The sequence below is a fragment of the Anolis sagrei genome, chromosome 9 (assembly GCF_037176765.1).
Source record: "Anolis sagrei isolate rAnoSag1 chromosome 9, rAnoSag1.mat, whole genome shotgun sequence".
In the NCBI taxonomy this organism is placed as follows: Eukaryota; Metazoa; Chordata; class Lepidosauria; order Squamata; family Dactyloidae; genus Anolis; species Anolis sagrei.
In genome coordinates this window covers 37,998,432-38,016,780 of record NC_090029.1, presented here as the reverse complement: position 1 = coordinate 38,016,780, position 18,349 = coordinate 37,998,432, and the positions used below count along the sequence as shown (strand labels likewise).

Below are 18,349 nucleotides of genomic sequence, written 5' to 3'. Positions count from 1 at the left end.
TATGTTCCCTCTCCATCTTCTGTTCTGAACATTTCAAAACACCCAGTCCCCTAGGCCTTAAGGTCTTGGTTTCACCAAGGAATGTCGCATAATTTTTAAAATTAACTGGTATTTCTTTACCATTCGCTTTTATGGATATGAGCCCACCTCCTCAGATACAGTACTGTAGGTTAAAGATCAACCAAAACATATTTCGTTGTCAACAAACTTAATTGTTGACAGTCCTAGTTACATGAACTCTCCCTTTTAGTTACAATTCGTATTTATATGTTGAATTGTATACATTTTGTTAGTATGGATGTATTCTTGTTGTATTTGGGCATTGAATGTTTGCCTTTTATGTTTGGAATCTATCCTGAGTCCCTTTGGGGAGATAGAGTGGAATAATAATAATAATAATAATAATAATAATAATTATTATTATTATTATTTGAAACACAACAAGATGAATCCACTGCAGACACTCTGCTGGCTGTTGTATTGGATCACACATTGGACACTTCCAAGTGTCTCGGACAGTGTGATGTATTTGCAAATAATGCGTGCAGATCCCAGTAAGGTGGCCTTTTGCAGCGCCGATTGTTTTTAAGTGCAGGCCAAGGTCATTAGGCACTGCACCCAGCGTGCCGATCACCACTGGGACCACTTTGACTGGCTTATGCCACAGTCTTTGCTATTATTATTATTATTATTATTATTATTATTATTATTATTAGAAACACAACAAGATGAGTCCACAGCAAACACTCTGCTGGCTGTTGTATTGGATCCCACGTTGGACACTTCCCAAGTGTCTAGAACTGTTTGATGTATTGGTGAATAATGCGTGCAGATCCAAGTAGGGTGGCCTTTTGCAGCACCGATTGTGTTTAAGTGCAGGCCAAGATATTGACAAGCTGGAATGTGTCCAGAGGAGGGCGACTAAAATGATCAAGGGTCTAGAGAACAAGCCCTATGAGGAGTGGCTTAGGGAACTGGCATATTTAGCCTGAAGAAGAGAAGGCTGAGAGGAGATATGATGAGAGCCATGTATAAATATGTGAGAGGAAGCCACAGGGAGGAGGAGGGAGGGAGCTTCCTTTCTGCTTCCTTGGAGACTAGGATGCGGAACAATGGCTTCAAACTACAAGAGAGGAGATTCCATCTGAACATGAGGAAGAACTTCCTGACTGTGAGAGCCGTTCAACAGTGGAACTCTCTGCCCTGGAGTGTGGTGGAGGCTCCTTCTTTGGAAGCTTTGAAACAGAGGCTGGATGGCCATCTGTCAGGGGTGATTTGAATGCAATATTCCTGCTTCTTGGCAGAATGGGGTTGGACTGGATGATGGCCCATGAGGTCTCTTCCAACTCTTTGATTCTATGATTCTATGATTTAAGATTCTATAAGATCTTTAGGCACTGCACCCAGTGTGCCGATCACCACTGGGACCCCCTTGACTGGCTTGTGCCAGAGTTTTTGCAGTTCGATCTTTAAATCCTCATATTGTGTCAACTTTTCCAGTTGTTTCTTTTCAATCCCGCTGTCGCCTGGGATTGCAACATCAACAATCCATACTGTTGTTGTTGTTGTTGTTGTTATTATTATTATTATTATTATTATTATTATAGCAGTAACAATGATAACAGGAGACCCTCTTATTTATCTTACTGCAGCATTGTGAGTAAATTCTGGGCCAATGTAGTCCAAAATTGTAGCACCTCTTCATTTTCCAAGACGAACACCTCCAGAGCCCAAGAGAGAACCCTTGTGTCAGTTCCTTCTGGAAGCCATCATGCGCATGCCTGGGTTAGCCAAAGGCTCTCCTCCGCATGGCACCCCAGGGATCTGTCCCCCTGATAGAGGAGAGCGGGGAAGAAAAGAGCAAAGAGGCTCTTGTCACTCTGCCAAGGGGAGGGGGGCCTCTGGACCATTTTGTGAACACAAAAAGAAGCACAGCTGAAAAGCCGCAGGGCACTCGGAGACTTTTCCCCGCAAAGCCAATCCCTTCTGATCCGCTCCTTTGTGCATGCGATATCCTCCCCACTCTTCCCTCAAAGGGAACAGAGATGATAAAACGGTGGATTCTGCACATAATTCCAGCCAAGGAAGGAAGGAAGGAAGAAGAATGGGAAAGGAAAGGAAAGGAAACACAAGGCACTGCTTGGCCGATCACGGCCGCATTGCTAACGAAGCAAGAATGTTCACTTGCGAAAAACAAGATCCAGGAACCTCAAGGAAGGTTTAGGGAGAGGTCAAGGGAAAAAAGGATGCTGCAAAGATGACTCACGGTTCAGTTCCACTCCAAATCATACACTGACCCATCACTGATAAGAGATCGAGCTGAACTTTGAGGGAAAAAGTCACACACTGCAGTAATAAGAATTCACAAGATGGAGCCAGAGATCTGAATGGCCTCCCATTTCAAAATCCACCCTGCATCTGGAAAGCTACTTGGGAGAATGAAGCTCTGGCTCTTCCCTGAAGAACGAGTCAACCCATCACTTCCGGCCACAGACGAAAACAAGGCCACTCTTACTTCTAATTGTCCTTCATCACTTCAAAATCTCTCTCCCCCCCCCCCCCCAATATATATTGTGGAATGCTCCATATGTTGTGCATTGGGATGAGTGACAATTATATTTTGATTTGGTTCTTGTGGGTTTTTTCGGGCTATAGGGCCATGTTCTAGAGGCATTTCCCTGACGTTTCGCCTGCATCTATGGCAAGCATCCTCAGAGGTTGTGAGGTCTGTTGGAAGTAGGACAATGGGTTTATATATCTATATTGCCATAGATGCAGGCGAAACGTCAGGAGAAATGCCTCTAGAACATGGCCCTATAGCCCGAAAAAACCCACAAGAACCTAGTGATTCCAGCCATGAAAGCCTTCGACAATATTTTTTGGTTTGATTTTGGTAAGAACTTACTGAGATCTTTAGCGTTCTTCATATCTGCCATGGAACTTACTGGAGAACAAGTGAAGAGAGAGGGGGACAGAAGACAGTTCTACCTTGTCTCCTGCTATTTTAATAATATAATAAAATGTAAGTTCAAATCTGGGAAGCGGCATGAGCTTCTGCTGTCAGCCCCAGCTTCTGCCAACCTAGCAGTTCGAAAACATGCAATTGTGTGTAGATCATAGAATCATAGAGTTGTAAGAGACCTCATGGGCCATCCAGTCCAGATCAATACCTCTGGCAGGAAGGTAAATGTGCTCCATGCAGTCTTGCCGGCCACATGACCTTGGAGGTGTCTACGAACAACGCCGGCTCTTTGGCTTAGAAATGGAGATGAGCACCAACCCACAAACTCAACTGGACTTAATATCAGGGGAAAGCTTTTACCTTTACTTCCATAGAGGAACATTTGTCTATGGAAGAAGAAGAGATATGGAACTGAAGAAAAGGCTAGGAATCTAGGACATTCAACAAAGATGAAAGTGACAAATGTTGACATCTCTAGGCATGGCGCATCTGTGAAGTGTTTGCTTGTTTAATCCATGCTTCTTTGATTCCTCGTAGCACATAGCATTGGTATTGATTAACCCTATGGAGAAGTTCAGATGCAATCTGGATTATTCTTCCTTGGAGCGACTCTACACTGAATCTGTATTGCTGCTGTCCACGGCCCAAATCCTTCCACCTAGAATCATAGAATCATGGAATCAAAGAGTTGGAAGAGACCTCCTGGGCCATCCAGTCCAACCCCATTCTGCCAAGAAGCAGGAATATTGCATTCAAATCACCCCTGACAGATGCCCATCCAGCCTCTGCTTAAAAGCTTCCAAAGAAGGAGCCTCCACCACACTCCCTCCGGGGCAGAGAGTTCCACTGCTGAACGGCTCTCACAGTCAGGAAGTTCTTCCTAATGTTCAGATGGAATCTCCTCTCTTGTAGTTTGAAGCCATGGCTCCATTGCGTCCTAGTCTCCAGGGAAGACTTGCTCCCTCCTCCTCCCTGTGGCTTCCTCTCACATATGTATACATGGCTATCATATCTCCTCTCAGCCTTCTCTTCTTCAGGCTAAACATGCCCAGTTCCCTAAGCACTCCTCATAGGGCTTGTTCTCCAGACCCTTGATCATTTTAGTCGCCCTCCTCTGGACACATTCCAGCTTAGAGTCAATATCTCTCTTGAATTGTGGTGCCCAGAATTGGACACAATATTCCAGATGTGGTCTAACCAAAGCAGAATAGAGCATGGGGAGCATTACTTCCTTAGATCTAGACACTAGGCTCCTATTGATGCAGGCCAAAATCCCATTGGCTTTTTTTGCCGCCACATCACATTGTTGGCTCATGTTTAACTTGTATCTTTTCTCTTCTCTTTGGGTACACAAAAAATGGAATAGTTTCCCAGCCTGTTCCTCAGTCTCCCAGAACACGTCCAACAGCCTAATAGCAATGTTCTGCCCTCTTCACTTATTGGAAAAATATGTCTGTATTAAATCACGTTAAGCATGAAATAATTCACATTTATGTATCCTTGCTGGATTTTTATATGTGGAAGGCACAAAGATCCATCCAACACGAATGGCCCAATTGATCAGCTTCCCTGTGACAATTACTACCTTGGGGGTAGCCCAATAAAACTCCCATCCTCTTTTCAAAGAGGGAGGAAAGAATTGGTGGCGGCTTCCACGTTTACCTGGTTACAAGTTATAGCTGTCACAGTAAGTTGTCGCAGGACCAAGTGTGTATGTGTGTTGAAGAGAAACCTTATGATGGTAATTATTATGTGCAGCTGGTAACGTAGGTCAACCAGCAATCTTGGACCTCACCCAATAGGGTATAATACTTGTTTATTTATTTATTTTACTCCATTTATATACCGCTTTTCTCAGCCCTCGGGCGACTCAAAGCGGTTTACAGTAGCAAAAATTCAATGCTTAAACATCACAAAACAGTTAAAACAATTAAAACAATTAAAATCATGGCATCAATAAACAATCACTACACACAATTCAATATTTCAATATTTGTTACACTGCCTTTTCGAACGCCTGCTTGAACAACCAGGTCTTAACCTTCCTACGAAATGCTAGTAAAGAAGGGGCCGATCTAATGTGTCTGGGAAGGGCGTTGCATAGCGGAGGGGCCACCACTGAGAAGGCCCTGTCTCTCATCCCACCAAACGTATTTGTGACGCAGCCGGGATCGAGAGCAGGGCCTCCCCAGACTATCTTAATGTCCTAGCTGGTTCATAGGAGGAGATATGTTTGGACAGGAAAGTTGGGCCAGAACCGTTTAGGGCTTTATAGGCTAAAGCCAGCACTTTGAATTGTGCCCGGTAGCAAACTGGTAGCCAGTGGAGCTGGCGCAACAGAGGAGTTTACTGGTTTTATGGTTGTTTTCGCCTTGCAGGAATGGTTGTTTCTGTGAATTGATGTTATTGCTAGAATTGCTGTTTTCTGTTAATTGCTGTTATTTTGTCTTATTGTTATGTGATGCGGGCATCAAATTGTGCCTTGCTTTTGCAAGCCGCCCTGAGTCCCCTTCGGAGTGAGAAGGGGGGTGGGGGTGGGGTAGAAGCAACCGAAATAAATAAATAAATAAACAGTAGAATCATAGAATCATAGAATCATAGAATCAAAGAGTTGGAAGAGACCTCATGGGCCATCCAGTCCAACCCCAGTCAGGAAGTTCTTCCTAATGTTCAGATGGAATCTCCTCTCTTGTAGTTTGAAGCCATTGTTCCGCGTCCTAGTCTCCAAGGAAGCAGAAAACAAGCTTGCTCCCTCCTCCTCCCTGTGGCTTCCTCTCACATATTTATACCTGGCCCTCATCATATCTCCTCTCAGCCTTCTCTTCTTCAGGCTAAACATGCCCAGTTCCCTAAGCCACTCCTCATAGGGCTTGTTCTCCAGACCCTTGATCATTTTAGTCGCCCTCCTCTGGACACATTCCAGCTTGTCAATATCTCTCTTGAATTCTGGTGCCCAGAACTGGACACAATATTCCAGATGTGGTCTAACCAAAGCAGAATAGAGCATGGGGAGCATTACTTCCTTAGATCTAGACACTAGGCTCCTATTGATGCAGGCCAAAATCCCATTGGCTTTTTTTGCCGCCACATCACATTCCTGGCTCATGTTTAACTTGTTGTCCACGAGGACTCCAAGATCTTTTCCACACGTACTGCTCTCGAGCCAGGCGTTGTCCCCCATTCTGTCTCTTTGCATTTCGTTTTTTCTGCCAAAGTGGAGTATCTTGCATTTGTCACTGTTGAACTTCATTTTGTTAGTTTTGGCCCATCTCTCTAATCTGTCAAGATCGTTTTGAATTCTGCTCCTGTCCTCTGGACTATTGGCTATCCCTCCCAATTTGGTTCTGGAGAGCTTTTTCTCTGAGGAGATCTATGCTCAAAGGCTCTGCTCTGAGGAGCAGGTTGGAGAGAAGTCGTTCTGCTGCTCTAAAGGAGGCTACGGTGGAATAGCTGTTGGCTCAAGGTTTATGTTTTGCTTTCTCATTTGATCTCAGATGAAGATGCCTTCTTTTGTATTACTTATAAGGACTATGTAAGGTTCTTGCGTTGCTTTTTTTTTGTGTGCAACATTGCAAGTGTGTGTTTCATCTCTGTCTTGTTCATGGGACGTGGGTAAGATCCGCTTGTTGCGCAACAATAGCTTGAAATGGGGGCATTTGAAATGTGTGTGATATGGAACCCTTTGAGAAGCCATACTCGGAGACAACCCCAGGTGATGACCGATTGCTTTGGTCTGTCTCTCCCACCCCTGTCTGTACTAGGAGACCCCCGTGGCACAGTGGGTTAAACCCTTGTCCCAGCAAGACCAAAGATAAAATTTTGACTTATAGGATGAGAGCAGCAAGATTAACTTATGCAAAACTTTGGAAACAGGAAATGATTCCAACTAGAATATCATGGTGATTAAAATTACTGGATATAATGAATAGGGACATACTGACATGCAAATTGCATGCTATTCTCCAAACCCCAAAAAGAAAACAGATTGGGCATTACTAAAATGTTTGGGGGTTTTTTTTTTTGAAAAATGAAAATCTGGAAATAAAGAAAGGAATAGAATCCTAGAATCAAAGAGTTGGAAGAGACCTCCTGGGCCATCATCCAGTCCAACCCCATTCTGCCAAGAAGCAGGAATATTGCATTCAAAGCACCCCTGACAGATGGCCATCCAGCCTCTGCTTAAAAGCTCCCAAAGAAGGACCCTCCACCACAATTCAGAGGCAGAGAGTTCCACTGCTGAACAGCTCTCAGTCATGGGCCATCATCCAGTCCAACCCCATTCTGCCAAGAAGCAGGAATATTGAATTCAAATCACCCCTGACAGATGGCCATCCAGCCTCTGCTTAAAAGCTTCCAAAGAAGGAGCCTCCACCACACTCCCTCCGGGGCAGAGAGTTCCACTGCTGAACGGCTCTCACAGTCAGGAAGTTCTTCCTAATGAATATATGAAACACACAGAACAATTGAATTTATACACAAAAAGGACTAGCAAGGTATACATCATTTTTTCCCCTTTGGATAATAATTCCTTGAGGCAAAGACAGGAAGTACCAAGCTTTCTTTTAAAAATGTTTTTCTCTTTCCTTCCTTGGTTTCGGTTTTTGTGGCTGGGTTTTTTGGGGTTTTTTTGGACTACAGTCTTACCCTTTAACCTTCCTACTTTCCTATATACTTACAATGTTCCCCCTGATTTATTGTATCACTATAACTTTTCTGAATAAAAATTATTGGGGGAAAAAGAAAAGACGGAGATTCCACCTGAACATGAGGAAGATCTTCCTGACTGTGAGAGCTGTTCAGCAGTGGAACTCTCTGCTTTGGAGTGTGATGGAGGCTCCTTCTTTGGAGGCTTTGAAACAGAGGCTGGAAGGCCATCTGTCAGGGGTGCTTTGAATGATATTTTCCTGCTTCTTGGCAGAATGGGGTTGGACTGGATGGCCTATGAGGTCTCTTTCAAGTCTATGATCTTATGATATCTAAGAAGTTGTTCTGTAATAATTGTCTTTTGAAACGGGATGTGCACCTTATGCCCAGCGGGAAGCCAGGGCGCCACGAAAGAGGCCCTCAAGGATTTTCCTGAAGAAATGGTCTTTAGATGGCGAGAAAGGTTAAACAAAGCCCTTTATTATTGAACAAATTAAACAGATATTTCTCAAATCTTCAATGAGTCAAACCAATGCTTCAAGGCTTTAAATCAACTGGTGGCTTCCTTGATCTTGTCCACAAGGGACAGGCAACTGTCTTCATTAATTGCTCTTCTACTTTGAGAGGAAAACCCTTTTTGAACCTCTTCCAGGCTGTCTGTTATCTAAGCTTTGTTGGTGTGGGATCTACTACCGATTCCAACCTGCATCTTGGTACCGAGTAAACCTTCCAGACAAAGCTTGTAGATTCTCCAGCTGGAGTTCTTTGGGTCTGTAAACCTGTTTTCCCTCTGGAATTTCTTTAAGACTTTAGGGCTGTTTCCCTTAGATGCTGTGAGGCTGAGAGGGTATGAGCTCCCAGCCAGAGCTTTGGGAATTTCCCCCCGGAATGTCTTGAGAAATGAAGCTTTTCTGCAGGTGAAGCTTGTCCACGTCCTCTCACTTAGCTTTCCTCACTAAGACTAACTAAAAATGCCCCCCTTCTCTTCCCATCTCCCTGGGAGAAGGGGCGGATCCAAACTTAACAATGATAGACAGGTGGCTTGCCCTATGACTGCAAACCAAGGGAAGCCACCTTTTGCAAAATCCCTGAAACCTTGGAATGCATGCAAACATTAAAATAGAAAGAAAATGAAGTGGGAGCTCCTGGTACAGACGGACCAGCACAGAAGTGCTTTAGTTGCCTATCATTGTGTGGCAGGTAATTGAACTAGATTGTCCTAACCATCACTGCCAACACCAAGTTCCTATTGTTATGACTTAACTCCAGAGAGTGACTCTACCTACCTACTGGCAGGCTAGCCACTAGGGCTGGGCGGTTTCGTTTCGTTAATTCGTAATTCGTTAATAATTCGTTAATTTTTTTAATTACAAAACGATAACGAACCATTCTGGAGCAATTTTTTTTAAAAATGAATTTTTAAATACGTTTTGTAAATGCTTCGTATTTCATTATTGTATTCGTTTCGTTATTGTTTTGAGGTCGTTTCGTTATTATTTCCGCATGTCTGGGGCAAGTTTTATGGTTGTTTTTTTTGTTTAATTAGTGAAAAAAAAATGATAATATCACACCAACAGTGAACAACAGAGGGAGAGGGAAGCTTCAGAAGTTTTTGGAGGTTTTTTAGCGTATTTCGCGGTCGCGTCCGCCATTAACGAATCGATTCGTTATTGTTTCGGAAATCGATTCGTTAATGTTTTGTAATTTTTTTCACATTTACGAAATTTCGTAAATATCGAACTTTTTAAAAGGAAAATTTTGTAATTATTTTAAATAACGAAACGCAAAAACCCCCAAAAAACGAATCGATTTTAGAATCAAATTTTTCCGTTGTTACCCAGGCCTACTAGCCACCATTTTCTGTGTCTGTGAGCCATCTGACCTGGAAGGCCTTTCTCGAACACTTGGTTCCCAGGAGCTGCCTAATGATGCCAGGCACGGATGCCAGCTGTGCCCGGAACGCATTTTGAGAATGACTTCCTTATGAAAATAAGATCACCACGGGAATCTGGCACGACTATTTCAAAGTAGGAACAGAATGGCAACATCCTGCATTTTTATATATATATATATATATATATATATATATATATATATATATGAAATATTCTTCTGAGACTCGAGTCGAGACATTTCATAAGCCACGCGCACGTGCCAATCGCACACACTGAGCTGTCATTCCGTTTTTCCTTGGCAGGAGCCATTTAGCTTCCCGTTGCATTGATGCTGCCCCCATGCTGCTCCAAAGGCATCCCGGTGTGTACTTGCATCTCTTTTCCGTCTCTCGGTATTCTTGTCCAGCTCCGCCGCGGCTTCCTCGCTCTTATTAGGATGCGCAGTGAATGGCAAAGCTGCTCTCCAGCTATCAAACACAATATGTCCCTTTAGATTTTTATAGCTAGCTGTGCCCCAGGTGCTATTATTATCGGTCCTAACATCACTCACTCTGTAGGATGGGCCCTGTCTTTCTAGTTATCTGTAATGGGCAGAAGATTTGGGAATCATTTTTATCTCCCAGCTGCAGCAGCATTTTCTCCCTAAGAAGTGACTCACAACTCCCTCCTGCTCCCTTTGTCTCCGACTCTCTAGTGTGCGCTCGCTTCCCATTTGTATTGTGCAGGCTGCGTTTTGTCTCCTTATCTGTGTCTGCATCTGAATTTGTCTTTGTTTTTTTCCTCTCCTCTTTTCCACTTCTTACTGAGTTTGCATTTCGTCTTCTGACTCTGTACGTTGCTGTGAATTTTCCAGGCTTTATGTTCCAGAAGCATTCTCTCCTGACATTTTGCTCACATCTCTGGAGACCACAGTGGCGCAGTGGGCCATCATCCAGTCCAACCCCATTCTGCCAAGAAGCAGGAATATTGCATTCAAAGCACCCCTGACAGATGGCCATCCAGCCTCTGTTTCAAAGCTTCCAAAGAAGGAGCCTCCACCACACTCCCTCCGGGGCAGAGAGTTCCACTGCTGAACGGTTCTCACGGTCATAGAATCATAGAATCATAGAATTGGAAGAGACCTCCTGGGCCATCATCCAGTCCAACCCCATTCTGCCAAGAAGCAGGAATATTGCATTCAAAGCACCCCTGACAGATGGCCATCCAGCCTCTGTTTCAAAGCTTCCAAAGAAGGAGCCTCCACCACACTCCCTCCGGGGCAGAGAGTTCCACTGCTGAACGGCTCTCACGGTCATAGAATCATAGAATCATAGAATTGGAAGAGACCTCCTGGGCCATCATCCAGTCCAACCCCATTCTGCCAAGAAGCAGGAATATTGCATTCAAAGCACCCCTGACAGATGGCCATCCAGCCTCTGTTTCAAAGCTTCCAAAGAAGGAGCCTCCACCACACTCCCTCTGGGGCAGAGAGTTCCACTGCTGAACGGCTCTCACGGTCATAGAATCATAGAATTGGAAGAGACCTCCTGAGCCATCATCCAGTCCAACCCCATTCTGCCAAGAAGCAGGAATATTGCATTCAAATCACCCCTGACAGATGGCCATCCAGCCTCTGTTTAAAAGCTTCCAAAGAAGGAGCCTCCACCACACTCCCTCCGGGGCAGAGAGTTCCACTGCTGAACGGCTCTCACAGTCAGGAAGTTCCTCCTCGTGTTCAGGTGGAATCTCCTCTCTTGTAGTTTGAAGCCATTCTTCCATTGCGTCCTAGTCTCCAGGGAAGCAGAAAGGAAGCTTGCTCCCTCCTCCTCCTCCCTGTGGCTTCCTCTCACATGGCCCTCATCATATCTCCTCTCAGCCTTCTCTTCTTCAGGTTAAACATGCCCAGCTCCTTAAGCCGCTCCTCATAGGGCTTGTTCTCCAGACCCTTGATCATTTTAGTCGCCCTCCTCTGGACACAGTATTCCAGCTTGTCAATATCTCTCTTGAATTGTGGTGCCCAGAATTGGACACAATATTCCAGGTGTGGTCTATCCAAAGCGGAATAGAGCATGGGGAGCAGGACTTCCCTGGATCTAGACACTATGCTCCTATTGATGCAGGCCAAAATCCCATTGGCTTTTTTTGCCGCCACATCACATTCCTGGCTCATGTTTAACTTGTTGTCCACGAGGACTCCAAGATCTTTTTCACACGTACTGATCTCAAGCTGGCACTCCCCATTCTGTCTCTTTGCATTTTGTTTTTCCTGCCAAAGTGGAGTCTCTTGCATTTGTCTCCATTGACCTTCATTGTATTAGTTTTGGCCATTCATCTCTCCAATCTGTCAAGATCGTTTTGAATCCTGCTCCCGTCCTCTGGAGTCTTGTCTCTCCCTCCCAATTTGGTGTCATCTGCAAACTTGATGATCCTGCCTTCTAGCCCTTCATCTAAGAGTCATGAATGAAGATCCTGAGCAGGACCGGGCCCAGGACGGAACCCTGCTTGTGGCACTCCACTTGTCACTTCTTTCCAGGATGAAGATAAGTAGGAGCAAATTAATCCAAGGTAGAGTCCAGCAAAGTCCATAAAGCAAAGTCCACACTTCTCTAATATAATCCAGAAAAATAGGAATACATTGATCCAAGGCTTGGATGAGCAATCAATAAATCCAGGAATCAAAAACCATGACACAAGAAATATCTTAACCTGATTCTTCAAAGCGGAGCTTCCATAAAACAAGGACTAGAACTTGGTGTGATTCTAAACCATGCTTCATCTGACTACACATCCCAAAGCTGGGACTTTCGTTGCCTCCTTAGCTAGGTCACTAGCGGTCAGAAATTGGTTTCTCTTTAATTGAGGCTTTATTATTGTTTTCTGTTGAAGCCACTGTCCAGCCCTCCTGTTTTGGCTAATCTCTTCTTGCCTATCTCTTGGTTCGTTATCTACTTGCTCATTAATTTCTGCGGGTGCTGAGCTAACTTTCTGTTCTCTCTCATGGGGAACCCTCTGGTAACAATTCAAGCACACTATCATCCCCACATCCCTTGGGGACATTCTCCTGGGAAACTACAGGTTTCTCCTGGTCATTTTCTGCATCAGTATCCCTGACCAAACCATTGCCATCTTGAAACTCATCTTGAACCTCATTGACACCCTGATCCTGGAACACAATCACAGGCTGAGCTCCAACACAGTCTGGCTTTAGACTGGGGCATGGAACTGAGACAGCCTTGGTCGCCTTAGTGGATGATCTTCGCCGGGAGCTAGACAGGGGGAGTGTGTCCCTGTTGGTTCTGCTGGACCTCTCAGCGGCCTTCGATACTGTCAATCACAGTATCCTTTTGGGACGCCTCACAGGAATGGGCCTTGGAGGAACTGTTCTGCAGTGGCTCCAGTCCTTCCTAGAAGGTCATTCCCAGAAGATGTTGTTGGGAAATTCCTGCTTGACCCCACAGCCATTGTCTTGTGGGGTCCCGCAGGGGTCAATACTATCTCCCATGTTGTTAAACATCTACATGAAGCCATTGGGAGAGATCATCTGGAGTTTCGGAGTGGGTGTCACCTGTACGCGGATGACGTCCAACTCTGTCACTCCTTCCCACCTGCTACTAAGGAGGCTGCCCAGGTCCTGAACCGGTGCTTGGCCGCTGTGACGGTCTGGATGAGGGTGAACAAATTGAAATTGAATCCAGACAAGACAGAGGTCCTCCTGGTCAGTTGCAAGGCCGAACAGGGCATAGGGTTACAGCCTGTGTTGGACGGGGTTACACTCCCCCTGAAGATGCAGGTTCGCAGCTTGGGAGTGATCCTGGACTCATTGCTGAGCCTGGAAACCCAGTTCTCGGTGGTGGCTGAGAGAGCTTTTGCACAGCTGCGCCCGTTCCTTGGGAAGTCTGACTTGGCCATGGTGGTCCATGCTCTGGTTACATCCTGTATAGACTACTGCAACGCTCTCTACGTGGGATTGCCTTTGAAGACTGTTCGGAAGCTCCAAATGGTCCAGCGTGCGGCAGCCAGGTTGCTAACAGGAGCGGCACTCAGGGAGCATACAACTCCACTGTTGCGCCAGCTCCACTGGCTGCCAATCTGCTACCGGGCCCAATTCAAAGTGCTGGCTTTAGCCTATAAAGCCCTAAACGGTTCTGGCCCTGCTTACCTGTCCAAGTGTATTTCTCCTTACGAACCCTCTAGGAATTTAAGATCTTCTGGGGAGGCCCTGCTCTTGGTTCTGCCATCTTCACTGGCTCGATTGGCGGGGACGAGGGGTAGGGCCTTCTCAGCGGTGGCCCCTCGGTTGTGGAATGCCCTCCCCAAGGAAATTAGATCAGCCCCACCCTCTTAACATTTCGCAAAAAAGTTAAACCCTGGCTATAGGAGCAGGCCTCCCCAAACGCAGTGTAGCTATGAAACTCTGATCTCAGAACGGTTGGACAACGTAACTGGACAATGACTGGTAATGAAATGCGGAGGACTTATGGTTGTTATTGTGTTACTCATGTTAATTGTAATGAATTTTTTACCTGTGCTAAATGTTTTTAATTTTTTTAAATTATTTTTGTACTGTTGTGGGCATCGAATTGTGCCGTTTTGTAAACCGCCGTGAGTCGCCCTTGGGCTGAGAATGGCGGTAGAGAAGCATAGCAAGTAAATAAATAAATAAACAAACACCACCCCTCTCACAGCCCCGATGTCGCACCCAGTGATTGTCACCTGTTCACTAAATTGAAGGAACACCTGGGTGTTAAAACACTTTTCCGATGGCAATGAGGTGAAAATGGGAGTGACGAACTGGCTGTAAAAGGCAGAAGGAAACTTCTATGACACAGGCATCAAAAACTCATCCCAAGGATGACAAAATGTATTGAACTGAATGGTGATTATGTGGGAAAACAATGTAACACCTATGCCTCAATCCATGCAAGTATTATTAAAATATATTCATTCTTTCTATTTAAAAAAAATCTTGTAACCTTACTTTTCTGATGACTTTTGTATTCGTGAGGTTTCATGTTGATGAGTCAATGGGCAGCTCTACACTGACCTTTTATCCAAGGCTCACAAAAGCACGTGAAAGAAAACCCTTGATGCAGTGGTTCTCAACCTTTCTGATGCCGCGACCCCTTCATCCAGTTCTATATGTTGTGCTGGTTTGCAGTGGTTTCTGATGCCGCGACCCCTTCATCCAGTTCTATATGTTGTGCTGACCCCCAACCAGTAAATTATTTTCGTTGCAACTTCATAACTGCAATTTTGCTACTGTTAGGAATCATCATGTAAATAACTGATATGTAAGGTGTATTTTAATTCAGTGGACTAAATTTGGCACAAATACCTGATATGCCCACATTTGAATACTGGTGGGGTGCGGTGGGGGGACTGATTTTGTCATTTGGGAGTTGTAGTTGCTGGGATTTATAGTTCACCTACAATCAAATAGCGTTCTGAACTCCACCAGGAATGGAATTGAACCAAACTTGGCACACTGTGACGGCGCGAGTGGCGCCACCTATGTGTAGAACTGTTAGTTGTAAGACTTAAACTGTAGTATCACGCTTAATCCTACTCCCTTTACCCTGCTTATGTATAGTTGTATGGATTGGTTGCTTGTAGCTGTCAATCAGTAATGTTTGGCTCCACCTCTTCCTGCAAGAGGGGAGAGCTTCCTTTTTCTTCTTCATTCTGCCATCAGAGTTCGTACCAGATGGATGTGAGTAAGAGACTTGACTTAAGTTACCTCTTAGCACCAGGTCTGAGGTTTTTTACCCCTGGGACTCATGCTTTATGTCCAGATCATCCTGGACAATTATTGAGGAGACCCAGGCGCCTTCAAGCCGGTTCTTTTGGCTCCAAAGGAAGATCCTGAATCTTCAAGACATAGGCCATCTGAACTGGGTTTGTGGTTTGCTCTGGCATTCACAGCCATTGAGGAAAGAGGAATCTTGGAGAAAAGGCTTCTCAGCTTCAAACCCCTTGGACCCAGGACTGATTGAGACTGTGACGTATGTTTTCCTTCACCCCTCTAAAGTTTTCCAGCTTGTTGCTTTGAAGAAATGACTTTGTGATCAATAAAACTTATCTTGAGCTATTTACAGCGTTTTGGGTTTTTGGGAGTTCCAGTTTCCTATAGGAGGGCAAGAAGCAATCCCTTGGGGGAAAGGTGCCACGTCCATCCCTCCTTCATTAAGAATAATAGCCCCCAGGGGCGATGGCACAAACACAGAACTCCCATGACCTACAGAAAATATTGGAAGGGTTTGGTGGACACTGACCTTGAGTTTAGGAGTTGTAGTTCACCTACATCCAGAGAGCACTGTGGACTCAAACAATGATAGATCTGGACCAAACTTGGCACGAATACTCAACATGCCCAAATGTGATTACTGGTGGAGTTTGGGAAAATAGAGCTTTGCATTTGTGATTTGTAGTTGCTGGGTTTGATAGTTCACCTATAGTCCCTTGAACCCCACCAACGATAGAACTGGGCCAAAAGAACGTACTGGAGGAATTTGGGATGAATTGACAGTGATTTAGGGGAGATGTAGTTCACCTTCCATCTTTCTGATTGATCTTTGGAGACCCCTCTGACACCCTCTCGCGACCCCCCCCCCCCCCGGGGTCCCAACCCCCAGGTTGAGAAACGTTGCCTTAATCCGTATTGGTGTTCTACAATTTGTGTAATCACCATCCGGGCAATGATCTGCAGAGTGAAAGCACTTCATCCAAAACTGATGGAAGCGGTCAGTGTAGATGTGCTCATAGTCTGGATTAGATCGGCATCAGTTGCACAGAATGCTTTTTCTTCTTCTTCCATCGTAACTGCTATAAGAAATAACCTGTGCTTTAATGCTTTCAGAATGAATAGTAAGGGGAATCGCATATTAAAATTTTGGGGTCAAGAAGGAAATTCAAGAAAAGGGAACAAAGGAATATTGGAACTTGTGATGGCGTAAAGAAAACCTTAAGCTCTTCTCCCCCCCCCCCTTTTCAAAAAAGAGTTTCAAATTAAGGCATTGTGATGACAACAAAGCAAACTGGAAAGGGTGTAATAAATTGTGTTATGCAGAACAAGAGATAAAATCCTCAATACTTCTGGCAATCTATAAAAGTCGGTAATGTGTGCATAATATTTTGTAGGATCTTTCTGCAAAAATAGATAATATTTTGGTTTTATTAGCTGGAGACTATATAGCCTTCTGGCTCAACACTTACACAGTATAATTCTATGGTAGTTTACATAGGGAAATCACTGCGAATGGAAGTACTTGAAGTTACAGTTACGAGATAGAATGTGTCAGGTCTGAAAATGCCTTTAGATAACCCATAGAGGTGCCGGCAGTCCAACAACGGTGACTGTTGGCTCGTAGGTCAATGGGGTGTGTGACGGCGCGAGTGGAGCCACCTATATGTAGAACTGTAAGTTGCGGGATTTGAACTGTTGTATCATGCCTGATTTTGCCTTTTTACCCTGTAAATGTATAGTTGGATTGACTGGTTATTTATAGCTGTCAATCAATGTTGTTTGCACCAGTTGAATTGCTCCTCCTGCTCAATTGTTTGACCCCACCTCTTCCTAGAGAGCAGGAGAGTGTTTCCTTTTTCCATTCCACCATCAAACTTTCTATCAGATGGACGTGAGAGAGAGACTTGGCTCTAAAAGCCCTTGATTAAGTTACCTCTCAGCACCAATTCTGAGGTTCTTACCCTTGAGACTTATGCTTCATGTTCAGATCAACCTGGACGACATTGAGAAGTCTCAAGCGCCTTCAAACCAGTTCTTTGGCACCAGAGGAAGGCTTTGTGCCTTCAAAATATAGGAATTGGGGTTGTGATTATTCCGATATTCACAGCCATTGAGAAAGAGCGACCTGGAAAAGCTTCTCAGCTGCAAAACCCCTTGGACCCAAGACAACCAGAGACTGTAATGAGTCGCTGATAGGCTGAGAAAGGCGGTATACAAATGCAGCAAACAAACAAACAAATAAATAAATAATGTATATTTTCCTTTACCCCTTTGAAACTTCCAGCCTATTGCCTTAAAGGGATAACTCTTTGTGAACAATAAAACCTATTTTGAGTTATATACAGTGTTTTGGTACTTGGGAGTTTGGTCCTTCTTTTTCCTAAAGAAGGGCAAGAAGCAATCCCCTGGGAGAAAGATGTCACGTCCATGCCTCTTTCACAGGCGCAACGGCACAGGAGGTCTCCTTTCTATCCAGCTATGGAAGGACAGGAGCCCTGTACGTTTTGTATCTGAATTCTGCAAAGGAGCTGACTGTGCCGTGTAAGGCTGGATTGCCAGTCCTTCCACTGCAAATGGTACACGGCGTTTGTGCAACTCTCCACAAGTCTCATGGAAAAAATAATAATGTGTATTTCAGTGTAGAATAATTTCTGAAAACATTTTGAAATACCAAAATAGTGAGTGAAAAAATACAAAATTATCACCACTTCCTGAATCGGTATCCTGATAGTTGGGAAACCTGAACCTACCCAGAATTTATTTATTTATTTATTTCCGATATTTAGACCCTGCCCTTCTCACCTCCCCGGGGGGGGGGGGGGGGACTCAAGGTGGCCTCACAAACACCATATGCCTTTTCAGAGGGGTCCGTCAAGGGCCCCTGTCTCCGGAGCCGCTCCAGGACTAGCCCGCTGCCTCGCCCTCCCCCTGATGTCAGGGAACACATTCCCTTCTCTAGTTATACTCGTCTTGATAGGAAATTATTTAAAACAGCATCCATGTATCTCTTTTGTACAAATGTAAACAGACTGTTCAGGAGTGAAGGGTTTCTTTTGATCTTTTGTGCCGCTCTTGGAAAAGAAGGCTGCCCCTAACATTGTGAAGTCCGACCGCACAGGCCTCGGC

The 18,349-nt window shown here is 44.7% G+C and overlaps 1 protein-coding gene across 1 annotated transcript in view; it reads left to right on the top strand.

Moving 5' to 3' along the window:
• The window catches only part of AGBL1 (AGBL carboxypeptidase 1), a 728,548-nt gene that overhangs the window by 338,081 nt on the left and 372,118 nt on the right, over positions 1-18,349 (top strand). The window lies entirely within an intron of this gene.